The sequence below is a fragment of the Bombus fervidus genome, unplaced genomic scaffold (genome assembly GCF_041682495.2).
Source record: "Bombus fervidus isolate BK054 unplaced genomic scaffold, iyBomFerv1 scaffold0162, whole genome shotgun sequence".
Classification (NCBI taxonomy): domain Eukaryota; kingdom Metazoa; phylum Arthropoda; class Insecta; order Hymenoptera; family Apidae; genus Bombus; species Bombus fervidus.
The window spans coordinates 10,001-22,044 of record NW_027212723.1 but is presented as its reverse complement, the minus strand read 5'-3'; the positions used below and the strand labels follow the sequence as shown (position 1 = coordinate 22,044).

Genomic DNA, 12,044 nt, shown 5'->3' with positions numbered 1-12,044 from the left:
AAAAGTATGATCGCGCCCGGGACGTTGGAACTTAGTCGCATTCTCGACCGGTACGTAGGGACTTAGAAAAATTTTCGACCGAAAAGTTATTTCGAGTTATTTCGCTTAAAAGCGTTATAAGGTATGAATATTTTTATAGAAATCGTTATGGTTCGACGAATTCTAGTCGACTGTAACGATTTCGTTTTATTTTTTTAAAAAATTGCCCCCTCCGGACCGACATGACCGGGCGGTTGGCACTTCGTCGATCCCCCGGCCGGTACGTAGGGACTTAGAAAAATTCCGGTCCAAAAAGTTATTTCGAGTTATCTCGCTAAAAAGCGTTACGAGGTATGAATATTTTTATATAAATGGCAATATTATGTATTTCTACGTCGGGATTAAGCGTTTATTTCGTCCCGAGAACTTTAAAAAAAATTTTTTAATCGAACCGTTTTTTCGAATTTTTTCGCTTAAAAGCGTTACAAGGTACGAATATTCTTGCATAAATCGCTTTAGAATGACGTTTTACGTCGGGATTAAGCGTTTATTTCGTCGCTGGAAAGTTATATAAAAAAAGTATGATCGCGCCCGGGACGTTGGAACTTAGTCGCATTCTCGACCGGTACGTTGGGACTTAGAAAAATTTCGGACCGAAAAGTTTTTTCGAGTTATTTCGTTAAAAAGCGTTACGAGGTATGAATATTTTTATAGAAATCGTTATGGTTCGACGAATTCTAGTCGAACGTAACGATTTCGTTTTATTTTTTTAAAAAATTGCCCCCTCCGGACCGACATGACCGGGCGGTTGGCACTTCGTCGATCCCCCGGCCGGGACGTAGGGACTTAGAAAAATTCCGGACCGAAAAGTTATTTCGAGTTATCTCGCTTAAAAGCGTTATGATGCGTATATATTTTTACATAAATAGCAATATTACGTATTTCTACGTCGGGATTAAGCGTTTATTTCGTCCCGACAACGTTAAAAAAAAATTTTTAATCGAACCGTTTTTTCGAATTTTTTCGCTTAAAAGCGTTATAAGGTGCGAATATTCTTGCATAAATCGCTTTAAAATGACGTTTTACATCGGGATTAAGCGTTTATTTCGTCCCCGAAAGGTGCCGTAAAAAATTTACGATCGCGCCCGAGACGTTGGAACTTAGTCGCATTCTCGAGCGGTACGTTGGGACTTAGAAAAATTTCGGACCGAAACGTTATTTCGAGTTATTTCGCTTAAAAGCGTTACGAGGTATGAATATTTTTATAGAAATCGTTATGGTTCGACGAATTCTAGTCGAACGTAACGATTTCGTTTTATTTTTTTAAAAAATTGCCCCCTCCGGACCGACATGACCGGGAGGTTGGCACTTCGTCGATCCCCCGGCCGGTACGTAGGGACTTAGAAAAATTTCGGACCGAAAAGTTATTTCGAGTTATCTCGCTTAAAAGCGTTACGAGGTATGAATATTTTTATATAAATGGGAATATTATGTATTTCTACGTCGGGATTAAGCGTTTATTTCGTCCCGAGAACTTTAAAAAAAATTTTTTAATCGAACCGTTTTTTCGAATTTTTTCGCTTAAAAGCGTTACAAGGTGCTAATATTTGTGCATAAATCGCTTTAAAATGACGTTTTACATCGGGATTAAGCGTTTATTTCGTCGCTGGAAAGTTATATAAAAAAAGTACGATCGCGCCCGGGACGTTGGAACTTAGTCGCATTCTCGAGCGGTACGTAGGGACTTAGAAAAATTTCGGACCGAAAAGTTTTTTCGAGTTATTTCGTTAAAAAGCGTTATGAGGTACGAATATTTTTATATAAATGGGAATGTTATTAAGTTTTACGTCGGGATTAAACGTTTATTTGGTCCCGAAAACGTTAAAAAAAAATAGTGGACCGACGCGACTCGGCCCGTCGGACTTTGTCATACTCTCCACCGGTACGTAGGGACTTAGAAAAATTTTCGACCGAAAAGTTTTTTCGAGTTATTTCGCTTAAAAGTGTTATAAGGTATGAATATTTTTATATAAATCGCTATATTATTATATTTTACGTCGGGATTAAACGTTTATTTGGTCCCGAAAACGTTAAAGAAAAATAGTGGACCGACGCGACTCGGCCCGTCGGACTTGGTCATACTCTCCACCGGTACGTAGGGACTTAGAAAAATTTTCGACCGAAAAGTTTTTTCGAGTTATTTCGCTTAAAAGTGTTATAAGGTATGAATATTTTTATATAAATCGCTATATTATTATATTTTACGTCGGGATTAAACGTTTATTTGGTCCCGAAAACGTTAAAAAAAAATAGTGGACCGACGCGACTCGGCCCGTCGGACTTGGTCATACTCTCCACCGGTACGTAGGGACTTAGAAAAATTTTCGACCGAAAAGTTTTTTCGAGTTATTTCGCTTAAAAGTGTTATAAGGTATGAATATTTTTATATAAATCGCTATATTATTATATTTTACGTCGGGATTAAACGTTTATTTGGTCCCGAAAACGTTAAAAAAAAATAGTGGACCGACGCGACTCGGCCCGTCGGACTTGGTCATACTCTCCACCGGTACGTAGGGACTTAGAAAAATTTTCGACCGAAAAGTTTTTTCGAGTTATTTCGTTAAAAAGCGTTATAAGGTACGAATATTTTTATATAAATCGCTATATTATTATATTTTACGTCGGGATTAAACGTTTATTTGGTCCCGAAAACGTTAAAGAAAAATAGTGGACCGACGCGACTCGGCCCGTCGGACTTGGTCATACTCTCCACCGGTACGTAGGGACTTAGAAAAATTTTCGACCGAAAAGTTTTTTCGAGTTATTTCGTTAAAAAGCGTTATAAGGTACGAATATTTTTATATAAATCGCTATATTATTATATTTTACGTCGGGATTAAACGTTTATTTGGTCCCGAAAACGTTAAAAAAAAATAGTGGACCGACGCGACTCGGCCCGTCGGACTTGGTCATACTCTCCACCGGTACGTAGGGACTTAGAAAAATTTTCGACCGAAAAGTTTTTTCGAGTTATTTCGTTAAAAAGCGTTATGAGGTATTAATATTTTTATATAAATCGTTGTATTATTATATTTTACGTCGGGATTAAACGTTTATTTGGTCCCGAAAACGTTAAAAAAAAATTTTTTATTCGAAAGGTTTTTTTGAATTATTTCGCTTAAAAGCGTTATAAGGTGCGAATATTCTTGCATAAATCGCTTTAAAATGACGTTTTACATCGGGATTAAGCATTTATTTCGTCGCTGAAAAGTTATATAAAAAAAGTATGATCGCGCCCGGGACGTTGGAACTTAGTCGCATTCTCGAGCGGTACGTAGGGACTTAGAAAAATTTCGGACCGAAAAGTTTTTTCGAGTTATTTCGTTAAAAAGCGTTATGAGGTATGAATATTTTTATATAAATCGCTATATTATTGTATTTTACGTCGGGATTAAACGTTTATTTCGTCCGTGGAAGGTTAAAAAAAAACGGACGGATACGACCGGGCCTTTGGAACTTTGTCTCATTCTGGACCGGTACGTTGGGACTTAGAAAAATTTCGGCCGGCGGAAAAGTCCGAAATACTTATTTCGAGTTATTTCGTTAAAAAGCGTTATAAGGTATAAATATTTTTGCGGAAACGGTTATATCTCTATTAAATACAACTGGATTAAACGTTTTTTCGAATTTTTTAAAAAATTTGTGTTCGACGAACTGACACGACTGCGATATTTGTTTAATTATTTCGTTAATTAACGTTGCAAGGTATATATTTTTTTGCATATTTCTCGTTGTTTCAACGTGTTCTAATCGATTAAGAACGTGGTTTTTGTCCGTATTCGTTAAAAGAGGTGGTTTACTGATGCGATTTTGAAAAAAAAAAAAAAAATTAAATTTTTCGATAAAAACTCGTTTAAAATATTAAAATAAGCGGTGCGTTAAAATATCTCGACGATAGGACGTTTTATAAGGGTACTTTATTGGAACAAAGTGGTCGAGCGTTTCAGAGACTAAGTCCGACGGTACGTTGGGACTTAGAAAAATTTCGGCCGGCGGAAAAGTCCGAAAAGCTTATTTCGAGTTATTTCGTTAAAAAGCGTTATAAGGTATAAATATTTTTGCAGAAACGGTTATATCTCTATTAAATACAACTGGATTAAACGTTTTTTTCGAATTTTTTAAAAAATTAGTGTCCGTCGAACTGACACGACTGCGATATTTGTTTAATTTTTTCGTTAATTAACGTTGCAAGGTATATATTTTTTTGCATATTTCTCGTTGTTTTAACGTGTTCTAATCGATTAAGAACGTGGTTTTTGTCCGTATTCGTTAAAAGAGGTGGTTTACTGATGCGATTTTGAAAAAAAAAAAAAAATTAAATTTTTCGATAAAAACTCGTTTGAAATATTAAAATAAGCGGTGCGTTAAAATATCTCGACGATAGGATGTTTTCTAAGGGTAGTTTATTCGAAAAAAGTGGTCGAGCGTTTCAGAGACTAAGTCCGACGGTACGCTCTAACGGAGGTTTTACATGGTAAGCGCCCGGCCGCTGGCCCGGCCGGCGCCGACCGTCCGGCCGGCGCTTTGGTATCTATAAGAGACACGTCGAGTCGGACGGTCCGGACGGAACAGCGTCGAGCGCGTGGCTATTCTACGGCCTCGGTTGAGAATTCAGTCACCGCTCCTCGAGTCTTAGTGAACTTTTTTACTATTTCTCGACTGTTCCTTCGTTCTCGTATCGACTCTTTCTCTACACTGCTGCGCCGCGGGTCGCTGTCCTGGACGTAATGACCAAATAACGTGGCAAGGTTCCCCTTAGTCGGGAAGCTGGATCCTGTATGCTCGCACTAACTTTAAAAAAAGTTAGGGCAGTGTGCTTGTTACTAACTGAGTATCAATTCATGCTGGTTCGGCAGAGACCGTTCCAAAACTTATGTTATAGCGTACGCAGTACGTTTTAAACATACGAAAGGCTAATGGGGAGCGTACTACCTTTTAGGAAGTGCGTTCTTTCTGATTGGAGAATATCAAAAGAACGAACGAATATGTTTCTTACGAGGACGGTACGTTCAGCATGCAGTTTACGTGCTTTTTACCGCTAAGGCATATTCGTTCAACCAACAAACCATTCTTACAGAATGATCCTATGAACAGAATGATCTTAAAATATTCCACACAAACAATCAAACGAACGAAAGAAAGTAAAGAGAGAGTGGCGAAATGAGAGAGAGTAGTGGCGTTCGACGTTACAACGGGAATTAAAAGGGTGTCGTCGAACGTTCACTAAGAACGAAAAGTCTCGTCGTACGGTGTTACGGACCCACCTACGACACTCTGAGGCTATTTTAAAAAGAGAGTCTTTTGACTCTAATATATAATATATATATAAAATACAAAGTTCCCTGGTTGATCCTGCCAGTAGTCATATGCTTGTCTCAAAGATTAAGCCATGCATGTCTCAGTACATGCCGCATTAAGGTGAAACCGCGAATGGCTCATTAAATCAGTTATGGTTTCTTAGATCATACTTAAACTTACTTGGATAACTGTGGTAATTCTAGAGCTAATACATGCAAACAGATTCGTACCAGAGATGGTACGAATGCTTTTATTAGATCAAAACCAATCGGTGGCGGATGGCTCGTCCGTTCGTCCATCGTTTGTTTTGGTGACTCTGAATAACTTTGTGCTGATCGCATGGTCATCTAGCACCGGCGACGCATCTTTCAAATGTCTGCCTTATCAACTGTCGATGGTAGGTTCTGCGCCTACCATGGTTGTAACGGGTAACGGGGAATCAGGGTTCGATTCCGGAGAGGGAGCCTGAGAAACAGCTACCACATCCAAGGAAGGCAGCAGGCGCGCAAATTACCCACTCCCGGCACGGGGAGGTAGTGACGAAAAATAACGATACGGGACTCATCCGAGGCCCCGTAATCGGAATGAGTACACTTTAAATCCTTTAACGAGGACCAATTGGAGGGCAAGTCTGGTGCCAGCAGCCGCGGTAATTCCAGCTCCAATAGCGTATATTAAAGTTGTTGCGGTTAAAAAGCTCGTAGTTGAATCTGTGTGTCACAGTGTCGGTTCACCGCTCGCGGTGTTTAACTGGCATTATGTGGTACGTCCTATCGGTGGGCTTAGCTCCTCGCGGGGCGGTCCAACTAATATCCCATCGCGGTGCTCTTCACTGAGTGTCGAGGTGGGCCGATACGTTTACTTTGAACAAATTAGAGTGCTTAAAGCAGGCTACCTTCGCCTGAATACTGTGTGCATGGAATAATGGAATAGGACCTCGGTTCTATTTTGTTGGTTTTCGGAGCCCCGAGGTAATGATTAATAGGGACAGATGGGGGCATTCGTATTGCGACGTTAGAGGTGAAATTCTTGGATCGTCGCAAGACGGACAGAAGCGAAAGCATTTGCCAAAAATGTTTTCATTAATCAAGAACGAAAGTTAGAGGTTCGAAGGCGATCAGATACCGCCCTAGTTCTAACCATAAACGATGCCAGCCAGCGATCCGCCGAAGTTCCTCCGATGACTCGGCGGGCAGCTTCCGGGAAACCAAAGCTTTTGGGTTCCGGGGGAAGTATGGTTGCAAAGCTGAAACTTAAAGGAATTGACGGAAGGGCACCACCAGGAGTGGAGCCTGCGGCTTAATTTGACTCAACACGGGAAACCTCACCAGGCCCGGACACCGGAAGGATTGACAGATTGATAGCTCTTTCTTGATTCGGTGGGTGGTGGTGCATGGCCGTTCTTAGTTGGTGGAGCGATTTGTCTGGTTAATTCCGATAACGAACGAGACTCTAGCCTGCTAAATAGACGTAAATTATGGTATCTCGAAGGCCCCCGGCTTCGGTCGGCGGGTTTTTACTACCAACGTACAAACAAATCTTCTTAGAGGAACAGGCGGCTTCTAGCCGCACGAGATTGAGCAATAACAGGTCTGTGATGCCCTTAGATGTTCTGGGCCGCACGCGCGCTACACTGAAGGAATCAGCGTGTTTTCCCTGGCCGAAAGGCCCGGGTAACCCGCTGAACCTCCTTCGTGCTAGGGATTGGGGCTTGCAATTATTCCCCATGAACGAGGAATTCCCAGTAAGCGCGAGTCATAAGCTCGCGTTGATTACGTCCCTGCCCTTTGTACACACCGCCCGTCGCTACTACCGATTGAATGATTTAGTGAGGTCTTCGGACTGGTGCGCGGCCAATGTGATAAGCATTGCCGATGTTACCGGGAAGATGACCAAACTTGATCATTTAGAGGAAGTAAAAGTCGTAACAAGGTTTCCGTAGGTGAACCTGCGGAAGGATCATTAACGAAAAATACAAAAACACAAAGAATATATTTGACTTGAACACTGTATAATAAAATATATATAATATCGTCGGTAAGGAGCCGTACTCCTCCTATATCGACACAAAGTATATACGACGTATTAACAAGCTATATACTTTGACAAAAGCCAAATTTTTTACAATAAGGAGGTGGGAGACGCTCCAGTTACGAAACTATACGAAGAGTGTGGCACTCTCTCTCGATCATCGGGATGAAGAGATATACTTTTACACGAATAATTCGAGGCGCCTGCGTGAGGTCGTACACAGAAAGACCCGCCGTCTCCGAATAATATTATAACAAACGAAAAACTTAAAAATATTCTCGAGGCGCCTGCGTGAGGTCGTAAACAGAAAGACCCGCCGTCTCCGAATAATATAACACACGGAAAACTTAAAAAGATTCTCGAGGCGCTTGCGTGAGGTCGTACACAGAAAGACCCGCCGTCTCCGAATCCTATAACACGAAACCGCTACTATTAATAATAATAATAATAATAATAATAACGATATGTGAGGGAACTTGAGCTGAACACATATCGAAAAAACTAAAAGTTACAGTGGAAACCACGTGTAATGAGAAATGCGATCGAGGCGCCTGCGTGAGGTCGTACACAGAAAGACCCGCCGTCACGATCTCGTATTTCGTATTTGCATCGTGGAAATCCAACGAACGAACAATATAATATATAAACTAAAATCTCTAAAGTGCCTCGTGTCGGAGAGATCACTGCTCACACCTCTTCTATATTTCGTAGTTGCGTTGCGTAGGCCTCACCTCCTAGCAACGGGACATAAGGAAGACTGCTCTTTGGGATCGAACGAAGCGTCTATAACGAGTCGTCGACGAGAGCGAAAGAACGCGAATAGCGAGCCGCAGAAAAATAGGATACCGAATTATATATCTTCGAAGGTTCTCTTCGAAGATCCATGGATACCTATATCTGCGCGTCTCCAGCTATCTCGCGCGTCTCTCCAAACTCTCGTCGTTCCTCGAAACGTGCTTCCTACCCAAAGGGCGTTCGTTCTTCCTATGTCGTTTCGTTGTCGTTCGTTTCAACGGCGAACGATATACGATGTTCGACAAAACGAAACCACGTTGTACGTTCGTACTCGTGGATCGGGTAACCTAGAACGAAAACGCATTGCGTGGATGTTGGCCCGAAAAGATATATACCAGTGCGAGTGATGGTAAAGAGTATAACGATTCTTAACTAGACGAAGTTGGTTCGGAGGGGACCGCCGGCCGTCTCTCTATCCTCGCGAGTCTAATGCCTCGTTCCGTCGCTAGAGTTTTTCAAACTCTGCTTCTGGCTATCGGGAAGAATAGACCGCGCGCGAGGAAGAGGAACGACGACCGTGCGCGTCCCATCGATTTTTTTTATTTTTACCTGAACCACCGAAGTCGATTCAGAGGGGACCGCCGGCCGTCTCTCTATCCTCGTTGTCGTGAGTCATATGCCTCGTTCCGTCGCTAGAGTTTTTCAAACTCTGCTTCTGGCTATCGGGAAGAAACGACCGCGCGAGGAAGACGACGACGACGACCGTGCGCGTCCCATCGAATTTTTTTTTATTTTTACCTGATCGACGGAAGTTTCGTCCGGTTCGTCTCTTTTACCATCGTCTCGTCGACCCGTTCAGAGGGGACCGCCTGTCCATATCCTCGTTGTCGTGAGTCATATGCCTCGTTCCGTCGCTAGAGTTTTTCAAACTCTGCTTCTGGCTATCGGGAAGAAACGACCGCGCGAGGCCGATGGCTGCGAGTCCCATCGAATTTTTTTTAAACGCACGCACACACATACACCTGAACGGAGATGCGTTCCTTTTCGTCGCGATTTTTCGCGCTTTAGTCGTCGTTGTCGCCATCCGTTCGGAGGGGACCGCCGGCCGTCTCTCTATCCTCGTTGTCGAGAGTCTAATGCCTCGTTCCGTCGCTAGAGTTTTTCAAACTCTGCTTCTGGCTATCGGGAAGAAAAGACCGCGCGAGGAAGAGGAAGGACGACCGTGCGCGTCCCTTTCGAATTTTTTTTTATTTTTACCTGAGCGACCAAAGTGGATTCAGAGGGGACCGCCGGCCGTCTCTCTATCTTCGTTGTCGCGAGTCTAATGCCTCGTTCCGTCGCTAGAGTTTTTCAAACTCTGCTTCTGGCTATCGGGAAGAATAGACCGCGCGCGAGGAAGAGGAAGGACGACCGTGCGCGTCCCATCGATTTTTTTTATTTTTACCTGAACCACCGAAGTCGATTCAGAGGGGACCGCCGGCCGTGTCTGTATCCTCGTTGTCGAGAGTCTAATGCCTCGTTCCGTCGCTAGAGTTTTTCAAACTCTGCTTCTGGCTATCGGGAAGAAACGACCGCGCGAGGAAGACTACGACCGTGCGCGTCCCATCGATTTTTTTTTACCCGAACGATGGAGATGCATATCGGCTGTTTGCTTCGAATAACTGGACGAGAGGAACGAACATATATATATATCATGGGCTAGCCACCGTGCGCTTTCTTCGCGAGATCGTGTGCTGTACAGAGGATTCAGAATCGGGTGTTATATCCCCGTCGTTTCCTGACGAACGGAGCTTCGATCTCGTTGGTTGTTATATATTATAATGCACTTTACGCCCGGTCGGCGGGCTGCGTGTGTCGTCGCGCAGTCCGTCCGATTTCGTTTTCGAACGTATTTTCGTGTCGTCAATCATATGGCGACTTCCGCGCGTTCGATTCCCGTTGGTCGGACGTTTGTCGGATATCGGCTTCTTTCGAACCGAGAATAAGAGTACAAAAACCTGAGTACACAAACAAAAATCCATGCATAAACGATTACCCTGAACGGTGGATCACTTGGCTCGTGGGTCGATGAAGAACGCAGCTAATTGCGCGTCAACGTGTGAACTGCAGGACACATGAACATCGACATTTCGAACGCACATTGCGGTCCACGGATACAATTCCTGGACCACGCCTGGCTGAGGGTTGCTCACGTAAACCTAAGACTGCTTGCGTTGCGTATCGTTGCTCTCGGTCCGTATCTCTCTGTTCTTTCTTGCCTCGTCGACAGCCCGCCGTCGTTCGTTTTATCTTTAAACGAACGTTTCTGAGTCGGAGGACGAGCGCCAAGCAAAAGAATACGAATTAAAGAGCGGTCGAGGGCTCGTACGCGACGTACGAGCGATTGTTGGACGTTCGTCGGCGTTCGTCGCTGGATCGTGTGGAGACCGGCGTACGCATGCTCTCGATACAAATATATATGAAAAATCTATCGCGTTCACGGGAGACTCGCAAAACTACCTCCGTCTCTTCTCTGTCCCTTCTTGGCTTGACAACCCGCCGTCGTTCGTGTTTTACGAACGTTTCTGAGTCGGACGAAGCGCAAGAAGAAGGATACGAATTAAAAGAGCGCGGAGAGAGAACCGTCGTCGTCGACGCGGTTATCGAGATACACAGAGCGAGTTTTCTTCGTGGCCGATTTTTTTTTTCTTTTTGTATCAGCCTCTGCTACGTTTTGTTAGTCTTCGATAAGCACGAATGACCGCGCCCCCGACGTCGTCTTAAATGAATTTTTGGCGAGACTGAGAGAAAGCAAAAATATTTTTGAACAAAGTCAGTCGAGAGAGGAGAGAAAAGAGAACCAAGATATTAAAACCTAAACCTAAACTTGGTGGCGTAACGAAAAACTGTGTGCCTTAAAGAAACACAACCGTCTTTTCATCAAGATGTTTTTACTCGTACAGCCCCAGGGATCGAATACCCACTCCGTCTGTTCGTGCGGCAGAGATGTATTCTGCAGGCGCGAGACGACTGACGAGAAGACAACGAGGACCGTCGCATCGATGGGTCGTCGTTGCGTTTTTCATCCTCTGTGCTTTTTTCTGTTCTTCGCGAACCCAGAGAAAGCCGTAGATCCGGGAACGGACACACGAGATTTCTTCGAACGCTGATGACTTAGGGAGATGATCCCCAGCGTTGCGCGGAGATCGGAGAGTACGCGTACATGTATCGGGACGAATTTTTCCCCGTCGGTCGCGTATCTCTCTGCCCGCGCGCCTGGCCCAAAGCCACGTTCGTCGGAAATCAACGAAAAGTGTGTTACGATCTAGCGTGCGTCTACGATCGGCTATATTTAAGGGTGACGAAGAAGAGAAAAGCTCACGGTGTTGCGCAACGTTTCTGTACTCGATTTTAAGATGTGCATGTGAGTCCGTTACAAAGTTGTTCGGATCGTCGAAAATAGTCGTTTTCGTCGTCGTGCGAAAGAGAATAATCTCTGACATTGGCACGGAGAGATCGCGCAGAGGAAGAGAACGATCCTCTTTGGCGAGGCTCGAGAAAGACTAACGAAACTTGATTAGAGACGAGGTATACACGCGCCGTACGTACGACGTACGCGCGTGTGATTTTTTTTTGCTTTAAGGCGATTCGGCGCTCCGAGTATTAGAGAAAAAGAGATCGTTGGTCATCCCATGTCTCTTCGTCGTCTATCGCTGGACCGCGCATCCTAACGTATCGCCGGTCGTCCAGTCCCCGAGTAATAAATTCACCCCGTTGTGTACGTCTCGCGCTCGCTTTTCCACTTGCGTGAGTTCCCGTGCGTTTTCGTCGTTGGTACAGAGCAAAGAAACCGATATGTTATATACATGTCGCGTGTTCGATCTCTGTGCCAGCAATAACAGGCGAAAACAAGGAACCGCTGGAATCGTCGAGAAGAGAGAAACGGCTACGGGAGATAT

At 44.0% G+C, this 12,044-nt stretch overlaps 2 non-coding genes across 2 annotated transcripts; both read left to right on the top strand.

Annotated features, from left to right (window-relative positions):
• Nucleotides 1-5,381: 5,381 nt before the first annotated feature.
• Nucleotides 5,382-7,305, top strand: LOC139997737 (small subunit ribosomal RNA). The gene has a single exon (XR_011803078.1). It is a non-coding gene; the product is annotated as a small subunit ribosomal RNA (ribosomal RNA).
• A 2,833-nt stretch (nt 7,306-10,138) lies between these two features.
• LOC139997736 (5.8S ribosomal RNA) lies at nt 10,139-10,293 on the top strand. Its single transcript, XR_011803077.1, has one exon. It is a non-coding gene; the product is annotated as a 5.8S ribosomal RNA (ribosomal RNA).
• The last annotated feature ends 1,751 nt before the right edge of the window (nt 10,294-12,044 follow it).